Source organism: Macaca fascicularis, chromosome 8, assembly GCF_037993035.2.
Source record: "Macaca fascicularis isolate 582-1 chromosome 8, T2T-MFA8v1.1".
In the NCBI taxonomy this organism is placed as follows: Eukaryota; Metazoa; Chordata; class Mammalia; order Primates; family Cercopithecidae; genus Macaca; species Macaca fascicularis.
The window spans coordinates 46,052,720-46,067,984 of record NC_088382.1 but is presented as its reverse complement, the minus strand read 5'-3'; the positions used below and the strand labels follow the sequence as shown (position 1 = coordinate 46,067,984).

The 15,265-nt window shown below is 40.2% G+C and overlaps 1 protein-coding gene across 13 annotated transcripts in view; it reads left to right on the top strand.

The window, feature by feature from the left end:
- The window catches only part of SLC20A2 (solute carrier family 20 member 2), a 127,451-nt gene that overhangs the window by 1,595 nt on the left and 110,591 nt on the right, over positions 1-15,265 (top strand). The window contains exons 2-3 of one of the 13 annotated variants that reach the window (XM_073998740.1): positions 4,514-4,632; positions 5,645-6,782. The exons of 11 other annotated variants lie outside the window; for them this stretch is intronic. The gene's annotated coding sequence lies outside the window, so the exon portion shown is untranslated. The remainder of the gene's footprint in view (positions 1-4,513; positions 4,633-5,644; positions 6,783-15,265) is intronic. One more of the 13 variants, XM_065519159.1, reaches the window with a different exon arrangement.

Below are 15,265 nucleotides of genomic sequence, written 5' to 3'. Positions count from 1 at the left end.
TTTGTTTCATCTGTTACAATTAAACTCACTTTTGTCTAGGGTAAGACCATTAGTTTACGCAAAAACATACTAGCTTAATTTACGGTATTTATATGTATTTATATATAGTGTATATATAATCATATATATATAGTTGTATAACATTTAGTTTGACTCTAAAGTTGGAAAATGAGGAAAATAACAGGTGATGTTGAGTACTGATTGTTTGCGTGGCCTGTGCCAAATGGTGTGCATGCTTTATGTCACTTAATCTCAAAAGATTTGAATACATGAGTTTGATTTCAGTGTGTCCACGTGTGAAACGTGTACATTATTGTTATTGTTTTGTTTTTTTGAGACGGGGTTTTGCTTTTGTTGTCCAGGCTGGAGTTCAATGGCACTATCTTGACTCACTGTGACCTCCGCCTCCCGGGTTCAAGCGATTCTCCTGCCTTAGCCTCCCAGGTAGCTGGGATTACAGGCGCCCGCCACCACGCCCAGCTAAGTTTTGTATTTTTAGTAAAGACGGGGTTTCACCATGTTGGCTAGGCTGGTCTCGAACTCCAGACCTCAGGTGATCCGCCTGCCTTGGCCTCCCAAAATGCTGGGATTACAGGCGTGAGCCACAGCCACCGCTCCCAGCAAACGTGTACATTAAATACTTGTTTCTGCTTTTGTAAAATAAGAGTGTTGGCAATATAAAATGTTACCCATAGAGTAAATTAATGTGTTGTTTCAAGTTGGAATATGGCTTTAAAAATTCATAAAAGTACAATTAGTCCCTTTATTTAGGTGCTGAATAGTTTCCAAAGCCCTGTGTCTCTTATTTATCAAAGTCTCCATTATATAACATTGTTGCCCAGTGAACAGGCGACATTGGAAAAAGGTAAATATTGAGAAAGCCCTAATGGTCCTTTGTTAAATGGCCCCCTCTTTCCATATTTAATTTCTAAGTGACATTCCTAATTAAGGGTAAACAAACATAATGAAACAAGACTAATTTTCTAATACCAAACTAAAAAAAAAACAAAAAACACTGGACTGGCTATTTGTTGATGAGTCTAGCGCAGTTTTATTGGGCATTTGAATGTTAAGGATGTTATTTACATTGTAGGTAGTTGTGAAAGATTTGTGTGTCTGTTTTTGGTTTGCCTTTAAATGTCTTGAACATATGCTTAGTATTGAGTCCAGTACTTTGTGCATTAATAGTAAGTTTTTGATTGGATTTAATTGAATAGTTTTGGCTTCCTTAATTTTAGTTTGAAGATAGAATTTAATGATTTGTGTAGGCATAACAGTTCCAATTAACAATGATTCTGAGATGAGCGTAGGGTTTAACTTAACAGTTCACATTTTCTTGGGAGTTGAAAGGACTGGAGAGTTGGATGTGTGTCTTCTTTGTAATTAAAAAGCATATGGAACTTAGCTATCAGAAGATTCTGGTGGTCCGTCTTTGGGAAGAGGAAGAGATTAAGAATGCTTTGCTAGTCAGTATTTACAAAAGGGTTTCTTTACTTAAAGTCATTTTCTTTGGGGAGGGGAGGAGTTGAGAGTTGTCATCAATGGAAGGATCTTAGAATGAAAAAGATGTACATGTTTTCTTTTGGAGTGAATTTGTGACTGGAGATGGGGTTTCATCGTGTTAGCCAGGATGGTCTCGATCTCCTGACCTCATGATCCGCCCGCCTCAGCCTCCCAAAGTGCTGGGATTACAGGTGTGAGCCACTGTGCCCGGCCTATGTGCTTTTTAAAGATGGCACTGATTTAGAATACAGTATATTACAGTACATGAAAAAATTTTGGAATTTCTGTATGGTTGTCACTGTTGGAAAGCCATAGTGAGTGTAGTAACAGCATTGGCTCCTGTTCATAAGGCGTTTAAATGATGTGTTTCCTATGACAGGAAGACAAGCCTTTCTCATTCCTTCAAAATTTGGCTCTCAGATGGAGTGCCCTTTAAGCTCCCTGAATGCAGGGACTTCTTCTGTTTCACTCATTGTCTTTTCCCTGGGGCCTAGAACAGAACCTGGCAAACAGTGCTACGTAAACCTTTGTAGAATGAGCACGTTCCACTTTCCACTAGTGAAGATCCCACCTGCCTTTAGGTGCAGGGCCACTCCAGCCTCACTTTCTCTGCAATCTGCAGCCCACAATGACTCTTTGAACATTTACTGTGTATACCACACTCTGTGACAGTTAATCTTTTATAGCTTTATATTGATACATGAGTGTTTCATGTATTTTGTTTCCTCACCCAAAATATAAGCTCTTCAATGCTATGGGATGTCCTATTTTTGAGAATTGCCTTGGTATCCGGTATAGTATATAATATTATATATTACATCTATAATATATATTATATATTACATCTATAATATATAATATATATTACATATAATATAATATTACATCTATTTTATATAATATATATTACATCTATTATATGTTATATATTATATATGTAATAATATTATATAGAATAGATGTAATATATATTATATATATAGAGAGAGTAGGTTTATATTTACCTATTAAATGAATGTTACTGTGGGGAAACATCAAAGATATTCAAAATGGTAGGTAATATTTTAGTTAGGCAAACCTAGTGTACACATGTGAAACAGTACTAGAATTTGGAGCTAAATAAGAGTTAATACTTATGTTGTGCTTAAAATGTGAACCTCACAACAATCCTTTGAAGTAGGTACAATTATTTCCTCATTTTTCAGAGGAAGAAATGGAGACACAGCAAAGTAATTAAGTTTCTTGCTCAAGATCGTACCGGAAATCATAAGGAGGCAGTCTGGCTCCAGAGGCAGTGTGGTTTCTCTGGGGATATTTACTTTATACTTCGAAGGGAGATCTAAGCACTACTTTTGCAGCTGTAAGAGATGCTCTTTTAAAAATTTCAAAGTAGCGTAAGAGATTGCAGTGTCTCTAAACTGCAGAAGGAATGCTGGATTTTCTATAGAGAGGACATTGATAATGGAATGGTTAAGGGGACATTATATATTGAAATGACTAAAGATGGGGGAGAGAAACTGAAGTTTGAATCTCAAAGCTGAGGATTATAATTCTTTATAGATGCTGAATTCTAGAACAGTGATTCACCAGGACATAGGACAATGACTGCTTGTTACTAATTTAGTATCAAAAAACTTATGCCAAATAAAATAATATTGAATGACACTGGATATCTTACTGCATTTCTTTTTTTAAACGCTTACCAGATTTGATGCCCTAGCGGTAGTAATTTACCTTAATGTGGGTATTACTAAAGGTTTCCTATACACTTCTGTCCATTTGCTTTGTCTTTTTGTGAAAAAAAAATTTTTTTTTTTTTTGAGACAGGTTCTCACTCTGTCATCCAGGTTAGAGTGCACTAGTGTGATCTCACTGCAGCCTCTGCCTCAAGCAATCCTCCCACCTCAGCCTCCAGAGTAGCTGGGGCTACAAGCACGCACCACTGTGCTCAACTAATTTTTAAATTTTGTGTAGAGATGAGGTCTCACTATACTGCCCAAGCCAGTCTTGAACTCCTGGGCTCAAACAACCCTCCTCCTCAGCGTCCCAAAATGCTGGGTACGTCAGTGAGCCATTGTGCCTGGCCTTTTTGTATAATTTATTTTTTTTTAGACAGGATCTGGCTTTGTCGCCCAGGCCGGAGTGCAGCAGCACCATCTCGCCTCACTGCAGCCTCCGCCTCCCGGGTTCAAGTGATTCTCCTGCCTCAGCCTTCTGAGTAGTTGTGATTATAGGCACTTGCCACCACACCAGCTAATTTTTTTTTTTTTTTTGAGACGGAGTCTCGCTCTGTCGCCCAGGCTGGAGTGCAGTGGCGCGATCTTGGCTCACTGCAAGCTCCGCCTCCCGGGTTTACGCCATTCTCCTGCCTCAGCCTCCCGAGTAGCTGGGACTACAGGCGCCCGCCACCTCGCCCGGCTAGTTTTTTGTATTTTTTAGTAGAGACGGGGTTTCACCGTGTTAGCCAGGATGGCCTCGATCTCCTGCCCTCATGATCCGCCCGTCTCGGCCTCCCAAAGTGCTGGGATTACAGGCTTGAGCCACCGCGCCCGGCCTAATTTTTGTATTTTTAATAGAAGACAGGGTTTCACCATGTTGGCCAGGCTGGTCTCAAACTGCTGACCTCAGGTGATCCACCCACCTTGGCCTCCTAAACTGCTGGGATTACAGGTGTGAGCCACCATGCCCAGCTTTTTTGTAGAATCTTGATCCACTTTTTCAGGTTGTATTGAGCAATAGAGAACACTGTTGGGGTCAGGAGGTCTCTTCAAACCAAGTAATACTGTGGTGGAAAAAAATGTAAAATTGCATGGTTGATTTGGTGACACACCTGGAATAAAGTCAGTTTGAAGCTGTTTAGAATTAGATGAGGGCCTACAAATATCAGCAAGATTAAGAACAGTGGTATTTCTCTGAAAGCGTCAGTATGTCTCCCTTTTGTTGGGAGCTGACAGTATGATTTTGGGGGGCATTGGGCATCAACGGTCACTGAATCTAAATGGCTCCACAGATAGGGGAGTATATACATCACCATACCAGCTGTCCAAGAATCAGGAGGAAGTACCCTTGAATGAAGCATGGGCTGCAAGCCTGGTTAGCAGCCAGGGAGGACACACATACACGTTGCAGGTACAGTATTCTGTATTACACAGATTGTTTCCACTGGGAAGGCTGTTATGTCATTTATCTTGAGGGTAGCTTCAGAATTTGAGTCAGTGATGAAATGACATGCTGCTTTCGTTATGCTCCCATAAGAAGAACATTACATATTTTGGGATGGCCTGCGTAAAAGAAACTTGTGATAATGAATATTGACCTACACCTTGTGTTCTGTTTAAGTATCTGAGGAAGTAATTTGGAAAACTTGAATTAAAATAATCTATATTGAAGTTTTTATCCAATTTGCACGTTAGCCCTAATCTTCATTTCAGGCTCTTCCCTGAATGGAAAACTTTTAGGGAAAGAGAGAGTGATACACTGATTAATTTATTTTTAGCCTACAAAGCTAGGATAATTTAATGAAATCTCTACTAGTGCCATGTTATGAATTTTAGGGTTGGAGAGCTAGATTCTGGACACGATCTATTCTTTAACTAGGAATGTACAGCAGAATGACCCAGGGTTTATCCTGAAAGTAACACTTAACCCTTGAGATGCAGATTTGGTAGAGCTGCTGCCACAGGCCCTGGACATCAGTATTAAACCATCCTTAAGTGATTCTGGTGCCTCTTCTCCCGTAAGAAAAACCAGTCCTGTATTTTATATTTAAGAAGACCTGGGCAAACAAATGACTTGCCTAGATTTGGTTCAGTGGTACGAAGATTTAATCACCAGATAATACAGTTTCAGAATCCTATGGCTGGAAGAAGTTTACCAAGTCATCAATTCAGTAGTTCATCTTACAGTGGATTATAAACCATGCTTGTCAATTATTTGCAGTACTTTTATTGTATACCCTGTGATGCCCTTTTAAGTTTTTTTGGAAATATTATATACTTAAAACTGAAGTAAAACATTAAAATTTCTTATTAGAATTATTTTTCAGTCTTAGCTGAAATATAATATTGTATGAAAATTTGCACTGCATTATTAGTTTTTTTTTTTTTTAATCTAGTTGATTTTCAACTTTTCTTTTTTAAAGGCATCTCCTTGGAAACAATGCCATCTTTGAATGTGAGAGATAAACCTAGTTTCAGCATATCTGCAGCAGAGACCAGTGCATCAGGCTTATTCCCACAGGAAGCCGCCTAAAGCCTGTGGCGCGGCAACCATTTCCAGGACTAAATAATAATGTGTCAGATGCCTGTGAGTGGACTGCCTGGCCAAATGACTCATGAAGATATTCACGGAAGAATAGTCAAAAAACAAAGAAAAGGCACATTATAGAAGCACCTTCAATTCCATCGAGGATTTTTGAGCAGCTAAAGAAGAAAGTTCTGAAAATATGAGTGACAGTTCTCCAGCATGTTTTTTTAGTTGTTTCTTACATTATCTTTGTTAACCCATCCGCTTTTGTGTATAATATTTGAGTTATTTTCCACTACTGCAATGGCTAATAATTTACTTAGGCTCAGAGTTTTACTCTGTATGGACAGAAACACAGGAGGTACCAACAGTGGGAGAACAAATAGGAACAGTTCACTGGGATGTTGGTCCCCAGAAATTGGCTTTTATTGAATAATTCCTAAAGGGTGTGGTGTGCTGAATTGCTTTTTCATGGTGATGTGCTGCTGCTTGTTCATACCCATATGACTTTAATTTCACCTTCCTTTATCTACTCCCAGCCTCGGTATATGCCTACTTTTTTTTGAATAATTTTTGGCACTAAAGATCTGATTACCATATTTTTTCAATTTAAAAATTATATCTTCACAAATAGACCTTTGGTATAGTTGCATTTTACCCTAGGTTATTTTCTAGGATCAAGAATAGAACAATTTCTGTTCTTTCCAGCATTATTCTTTACTAATCATATGTTCTTGTTCAGTGTTTTGTTGTTCTCATATTCTAGGTGAAAATGAAGGGTAGTCTCTATGTTCTATTTTCAGTTTTCTGGGAGATCAGAAAAACATGGGTAATAGAAATGTATGGAAAATTTACAAGGTCTCTTAACCATTGTGTTAAACTTGCATTAAGCTTCTTTTTTAACAATATTGATGTCAGTGTTACCTCTTCTTTCCTTTTTATTTATTTATTTATAGACAGAGTCTCATTCTGTCTCCCAGACTGGTTGGAGTGTGATGATGCAATCATGGCTTACTGCAACCTCTGCCTCCCAGGTACAAGTAATTCTCATGCCTTGGGCTCACGAGTAGCTGGGATATTTAGTAGAGACCAGGCTTCACCATATTGGCTAGGTTGGTCTTGAACTCCCAACCTGAGGTGATCCACCCACCTCAGCCTCCCAAAGTGTTGGGATTAAGGCGTGAGCCACCATGCCCGGCCCCTTTTGTTGTTTTGAGGGGCAGGCAGTAAGAAGCAGGGATTTCTTCAAATGCTAGTAAGCACAAAGAGAGAGAGGAAGAAGTTTTTGTAATTAACAAATGAACAGGGCCAGGCATGGTGGCGTGAGACGCCAAGGTGGGCGGATCACAAGGTCAGGAGTTCGAGACCAGCCTGAGCAACATGGTGAAACCCTGCCTCTACTAGAAATACAAAAATTAGCCAGGCATGGTGGTACACGCCTGTAATCCCAGCTAGTCAGGAGGCTGAGGCAGGAGAATCGCTTGAACCTGGGAGGTGGAGGTTGTAGTGAGCTGAGATCACGCCACTGCACTCCAGCTGGGCGACAGAGCGAGACTCTGTCTCAAAAAAAAAAAAAAAAAAAAAAGTCGATCATTAAGGCCATTAATGTGCATGGACAGTTTTTTTGAGATGGAGTCTTACCCCGTTGCCCAGGCTGGAGTGTGATTACTCAGTCTCGGTAAATATAAACCTGCTCTGCAACCTCCACCTCCTGGGCTCAAGCGATTCTCGTGCTTCAGCCTCCCAAGTAGCTGGGATCACAGGCATGCGCCACCACGCCCAGCTAATTTTTGTATTTTTAGTAGAGATGGGGTTTTACCATGTTGGCCAGGCTGGTCTTGAACTCCTGGCCTCAAGTGATGCGCCTGCCTCACCCTCCCAAAGTGCTGGGATTATAGGTGTGAGCCACTGCAGCTGGCCTAATAGACACATTTTTAGTAAGTAGTTTGTTGATTAGAATGAACAGCACTTGCCATGTCGTTGTTTTTAGCTATTATGGCTAAGTCAACCTCATCAACATTTTTTTCTTCTGTAAATTGAGGACAATTTTTACTTTTATGAATGAAGTCTTACCCAGCAGGGAGAAGTATAAACAAAGAAACGTATTTTTAATTTAATGAAGCAAAATTCCATACGTCATTTTAAAAATAGTGTTTCTTTCCCTGATAGGCCTCTTCTGCATCATTCTTTTAGCTTCCTTTTGCCCTGTTTATCACTTGGTCCCACTTTTATATTTTTCCTCTTCAGTCCAGAATTTCTTGTTTAGTTTCTTGTATTTTGCCTACTCCCTCCCTTCTCCATGATTCAGCCTAGTCTTTCCGCCCTCTCTGGATTTGGGTGTGCCTCCTTCCTGTGGGCCACCTCATCTTTTGCTGCTGTTAGCCCTCCTGCCTGCTCACCTGCCGCTTCACCCTCGCCTGTGGTCCACTCGCATACCACTCAGCCCGGTCAGTCCTGCTCCGTTCTCCACTGCTTCGGTCTCCCATGTGTTTTTATCTAGCTCTGGTCCCTTCTCGTCTCCACATTTATTTTGTTTTCTTTCTGTGCTTGTTAGTCCTTGTGCACTTGGTCCTTGAGCTCTTTTTCTATTAATAGGTATTACTAGATGGATTTGTTGTCTGCCTTTACATAGAACACACATCCTTAATGTGCATTTCCTGGGTAGCCGGGATGAATCAATTTTTATTAACTTTCCTTCCAACATTGAGCTTCCTGTGTTTTCTGCTTCTAAGAATTAGATTAGTATTCTAGAAGACTAATACAACTTTAAAGACAGTCAAGATAGTCATACTCTACCATTTCAGCCCTTTATTCTAGAGTTTGTGACATTTCTCACTCCCTTAAAAGGTTAAAGAACACCCAAAGCAAGTTTGGGGTGGAGGTGGGGAAGGGCAGGAAGAGAAAGGTAAGTGCTATGAAAGGACTCATTGTTAATTTCTAGAAATTGGACTGAAATCTGAAAGCAGAAGCCTTAACATTTTTTAGATAGAAGATCCCTGAAAAGAATAAAAAGTATCCATACTTCTGTTAACTAGTTTTAGTATTGGGTCATTTGTAGTTTACATTCTCCTTTAAGTTTTAAGACCTTCAGTGTTTAACGAAGCAGAGACTGACCAGGCACAGTGGCTCACACCTGTAATCCCAGCACTTTGGGAGGCCGAGGTGGGCGGATCACAAGGTCAGGAGATTGAAACCATCCTGGCCAACATGGTGAAACCCGTCTCTACTAAAAATACAAAAAAAAATTAGCTGGGCCTATGGCGGGCACCTGTAGTGCCAGCTACGGGGGAGACTGAGGCAGGCGAATCGCTTGAACCCGGGAGGTGGAGGTTGCAGTGAGCTGAGATCACACCATTGCACTCCAGCCTGGGTGACAACGAGACTCAAAAAATAAAAAATAAAATAAATAGAGACTTAATCTTGTAAATACTCATTTTATTTTTGAGAGGCTCGATGTCTCCTTAAATATTAACCTGTGGCATTTTGTAATTATACTGTAATAGTGTCAGAATGCCATTAACAACCAACCCTTTTCGTTTCTTGTGTGGGAAAGCTTATAAATTATGTGGTCTTGCCCCTCTGGACCCTGTAGTTGTAGCATAGTGAAAATGGAGCTTTTGGTAAAACTTTGTATTATGCTGTTGACTCACATTGTCTCATATTTTTCTTTTATACTTCTGTATTCTATGAATATGGTGCTGTCCTGTCATTGAATTATTATAATGTATGTGAACTGCTGGAGGTAGACTGATGTGAGTACAGTTCTTCAACTTAAAAACCCTTATATATCACATTTGTGGTGTTTAAGATATAAGAACAGCCCTACAAAGAGGGGATGATTGTATTGAATATTCTTTCTGCTGAGCCTGCCTTAATTGTGAGGGTGGTGGTTTGGGTATCTTGGAGCTAAAAGAATGGCTAAGAGTCCACTAATGGTCCTGTAGTGTTTACCATCCCTGAGCAGTTAGTAAAGAATGGTCGCAAAGCCACAGTGAGGCTACTAACAAGGAACTTACGTAGATATGCCAGGTCCGGCCTGTGTTCTGGAACTATAGAGATGAATGAGGTATGGTCCTTTCTCTCTGGAGGGTCACAATTGAATAGGGAATATTAATACATGAATGATTGCAGTACAGTGTGGCAAATGCTAAAATATATGCATGTAGCAGCTATTACAGGAGAACTGATTAATAGGGAGAGTCTGGCCAGGCTCGGTGGCTCACGCCTGTAATCCCAGCACTTTGGGAGGCCTAGGCGGGCAGATCACTTGAGGTCAGGAGTTTGAGACCAGCCTGCCCAACATGGTATAAACCCTGTCTCTACTAAAAATACAAAGAAAATTAGCCAGGCGTGGTGGCGGGCATCTGTAATCCCAGCTACTGGGGAGGCTGAGGCAGGAGAATTCCTTGAACCCGGGAGGCGGAGGTTGCAGTGAGCTGAGATCATGCCACTGCACTTCAGCCTGGGCGACAGAATAAGACTGTCTCAAATACAAAACGAAAAAAACTAACCATATTACTTTATAGTCTGTCCCCTCAGACTATAGTTTTTTAACTAAAAAAAAAAACCCCTTTTTTTAGTTAAAAGAAGTTTATTTAGCCTGATCAGTTTACCAGATGTCTTTTTCAGTGACTTTTGTCTCTTCCATAAATCCATTCTCAAAATTTGCAACAGCTGAGCGTATTTGACCAAAATGTGCCACAGGCTTCTGAAGCCTATTCAAGAAGAAGCATGTCAGCATTATTGGAGTAGGTCTTCGCGATGACTGCTTTTGGGAAGATTGGAGTAAAATTTATGGATACAGAAGTTTTGGAGTATGTTAGGAAATTACTAAGTCTTTTTATAGTTGTAATCCCAACACTGGGTTATATATATTTAATACCAACCTGAGTATATTTCCTGAATAATATCTTTTTTGGAGACTTGGACAAAGTTAACTTTTTTGCTTTTTTAAAAGGTGCTGCTTAAACTAACTTCCTTTAACAGAACCAGACTAAACAATCTGCATTTCTAATGTAGAAAAAATATGGCACAGTGATTTGATATTTTGTTTATGGTTTATTATCTTCCTAAGTTATCGGTTCTTTGAAATATGGGTCTCTGGCCTGTATACCATCTGATAAATTAGGTTGGGTAAATTTTTCACCTGAAAAAATTCATTCTTCTGACCCAGGTTGTATGGCTTGAAAAAAAAAAATCACATATTCATTGCATGATTAAACTTGTCCATTAGATTGTGATTTTGCACGTTATAAGGATTATAACTGGGGTAATTTTAAAATGTTGGTATTTGGATAGAACTACCAGCCCAGGATTTTGATAAAAATCAAAATATATATTGTATCTAAAGTTTCTTTTTAAAAAGTTATTATTTCACTTATAATCAAAAGGTTTAAATAAGTTTAGTGTATATTTTATGATTATTAGTATTTTGTATCTATTCAGAGATAGGAAAACTGCATTCCCATAGAAAGGGAGACATGGTGCATTAATATTCCAAAGCTTAGTTTAAGCTGGTGATGATTAGAAAAGTGGCTTTCATTTGTGTTCTCTAGAAGATTCTCAGTAGTCCTGTGGGCATGTGAACAACAGCATGTATAATCTCCATAATGAATGTCTTGTTAGCAGAAATGTCTGAGGCATTGCTGAGATGCAGAATGAGCTGAGGTACTGATTTTGTCTTTCATGGCTCCCTATTATGTTTTTTGAGAAACTGAGCTTTTCCTGACAGTGTTTAGTTTTTCTTGGATATTAATGCTATTAATAGTAACAGTTTCCATTATGGAGCCTTAGTAGGTTCTTGACATACATTAACCCATGGCTATTACTTATGTAATTTTCTAATAAAACTTGATGTGATAAAATATATTTTCTGTAATATACTCATAGAATATATGGTTATAAGTAAATAAATAGATGTTGGGGGAGTCCTCCAGATTGGTTGTATTACATTTTTTTTATTCTTTTAATTTTAAAATTTCTTATTTATTACATTTTAAAAAATGAGGAAATGGGCCAGGTGAGGTAGCTCACACATGTAATTCCAGTGCTTTCAGAGGCCAAGGCAGGAGGATCACTTGAGCCTTGGAGTTCGAGAGTAGCCTAGTTAACATAGCAAGACTCCATCTCTTCAAAAAAAATGTAGCTGGGTATGGTGGCATGTGCCTGTAGTCCCATCTGCTTGGGAAGGTGAAGTGGAAGGATTGCTTGAGCCAAAGAGTTTGTGGTTATGGTGAGGTATGATCACGCCACTGCACTCCAGCCTGTGTGACAGGGGTAAGATCCTGTCTCAAAATAATAATAATAATAATAATAGGCCGGGCTCAGTGGCTCACACCTGTAATCCCAGCACTTTGGGAGGCCAAGGGCGGGGGATCACCTGAAATCAGGAGTTCGAGACCAGCCTGACCGACATGGAGAAACCCCGTCTCTACTAAAAATACAAAAATTAGTCGGGCATGGTGGTGCATGCCTGTAATCCCAGCTACTCAGGAGGCTGAGGCAGGAGAATCACTTGAACCTGGGAGGCAGAGGTCACGGTGAGCCAAGCTCGCGGTGAGCCGAGATCGCACCACCACACTCCAGCCTGGGTGACGAGCGAAACTCCATCTCAACAAAAATTAACAAAAAATAAATAAAGGGGACTTTGAGGGAGGATATGATGGAATTGCCCAAGATTGTGCAGAAAGTAAATGATTAAACCAGGGTTTTAATCTAAGTCTGATTAAATCCTGTGCTTTCAACCAGTTTTCTGTACTGCCTTTTCAAATATTTCCCCTTGAAAAAGTAAAATTTGGCTGTTTTTTAAATGCATATTTTTTTCTTTTTGTGTTTTTGTTTTTGTTTTTGTTTTTGTTTTTGAGACGGAGTCTCGCTCTGTCACCCAGGCTGGAGCGCAGTGGCACAGTCTCTGCTCACTGCAACCTCCGCCTCCTGGGTTCACGCCATTTTCCTGCCTCAACGCCATTCTCCTGCCTCAGCCTCCCAAGTAGCTGGGACTAAAGGCGCCCGCCACCACACGCGGCTAATTTTTTGTATTTTTAGTAGAGACAGGGTTTCGCCGTGTTAGCCAGGATGGTCTCGATCTCCTGACCTCATGATCCACTCGCCTCGGCCTCACAAAGTGCTGGGATTACAGGCATGAGCCTCTGTGCCCTGCCATATAAATGCACATTCTTTTGAGCTAAGGAGTACTCTATCAACCCTGTGGTATACTCCTGTTTTTTTTCCCAAAATAACATATCTTTGTTCCCGGTTGTAGAAGTAATGAGGTTCATTGTTAAGAGTAATCAGTGCTTAGTGGTAATAGAAAATCAGGTAATACAGAAAGCTATAAAGAAGAGAGTGGTGAAAATGACTAGTAATTCTACCACCCAGAGGTTAACATTTTGATGTATGGTCTCGCTGACTTTTTGGTGTATAAACACATACACATAATGTTTTAAAAATACAAATAGATTTATAACAGGCATGTTGTTTATAATTCTAATTTCATTTATTATATTTTGGCCATTATTCTATGTCATTATACATTTATATCTTCATTTAAATTTTTTTCCTCCTTTTTTTTTTTTTTTTTTTTTTTGAGATGGAGTTTCGCTCTTGTTGCCCAAGCTGGAGTGCAATGGCATGATCTCGGCTCACCGCAACCTCCACCTCCTGGGTTCAAGCGATTCTCCTGTTTTAGCTCCTGAGTAGCTAGGATTACAGGTATGCGCCACAACGCCTGGCTAATTTTGTATTTTTAGTAGAGATGGGGTTTCTCCATGTTGGTCAGGCTGGCCTTGAACTCCCGACCTCAGGTGATCCGCCTGCCTTGGCCTCCCAAAGTGCTGGGATTACAGGTCTGAGCCACTGGGCACCCGGCCTTTTCCCCATTTTTAAAAATAAACTGTTTTTAAGAAAAGTTTTAAATTTACAGAAAAGTTGCAAAGATTAATAGAGAGAGCTCCTGTATACTGCACATCTAGTTTCTTTTTTCTTTTGTTTTTTTGAAGTGGAATCTTGCTCTGTCCCTCAGGCTGGAGTGCCATGGCACGATCTTGGCTCACCGCAACCTTAGCCTACCCAGTAACTGAGATTACAGGCACGCCCCAGCACACCCGGCTAGTTTTTATATTTTTAGTAGCCACGGGGTTTCACCATATTGGCCAGCCTGGTCTCGCACTCCCGACCTCGTGATCCACCAGCCTCTGCCTCCCAAAGTGCTGGGATTACAGGCGTAAGCCACCACTCCCGGCCCACCTTTTTTTTTTTTTTTTTTTTTTTTTTTTTGTGAGACAGGCTCTTGCTCTGTCACTTAGACTGGAGTGCAGTGGTAGGAACTCAGCTAACTGCAGCCTCGATTCTCAGGCTCAACCAGTCCTTCCACCTCAGCTTCCCAAGTAGCTGGTACTACAGGCGGACACCACCATGCATGGCAAGTTTTTCTATTTTTTTGTAAAGGCGTGGTCCTGCTATGTTGCTCAGTCAGTTCTCAAACTCTGGGACTTACGTGATCCACCCACCGTGACCCCCCAAAGTGCTGAGACTCCAGGTGGAAGCCAGTGCGCCTGTTGTCAGTTTCTCCTATTGTTAAGATTTTACATTCATGTCATACATATGCTAAAATTAATGAACCAATATCAATACATTATTATTATCAAAATGTCATACTTTATTCAGATTTCAGTCATTGACTGTGACAGTTTCTGAGGCTTCCTTTTTTTTAATGACCTTGACAGTTTTCAGTCAGATATTTTGTAGAATGTTGCTCAGTTGAGATTCGTTTGTTGTTTTTCTCATGGTTATGCTGGGGTTAGGAGTTTCAGGGAGGGAGAGGCAGCAGGCCGTTTTCATCACATCATTTCAGAGATATATACAGTCAACATGACTCATCAGTGTTGATGTTGACCTTAGTCAGTCTGCTGGGGTCGTGTTTGCCCGGTTTCTCCACTGCAGAGTTTACCTGTTTCTCCTCCTTATGTGTTTCTGTGCTTCCCTTTTGGGAAGGCAGCCCACGCATCAGGAGTGGGAAGTTATGCCTACCTCCTTGAGGGCAGAATATCTATGTAGATGATTTGGAGTTCTGTACAGGAGCTGTATCTGTCTCCTCCATTTCTTTATTCAACATTTATATCTGTATATACTAGTGAATATACCCTGGGTTAGAATCCAATGCTGCTTTATTTATTGCTCATATTGTTCTAGCTTTTGTTATTGGGAGCTATTTCAGTTGGTTCCTGTGCCCCCTTGCCATATCCTATCATCGTGGGTTTATGTCTTAATTTTTTAAATATCTGCATGGTACTCCATTGTAAGAATGTACTCTACTATAATTTAACCAATCCCTTATTGATGGTAATTTAGGTATCAGATCAGTTGTAAACAATACTGTGATAAGCAGTCTTCAGAAGACATTTATGAAAACGTTCATGTATTCAGAAAGGTCTGCCCATTTTACTTTTTTTTTTTTTTTTTGAGACGGAGTCTTGCTCTGTTGCCTAGGCTGGAGTGCAGTGGTGCGATCTTGGCTCAC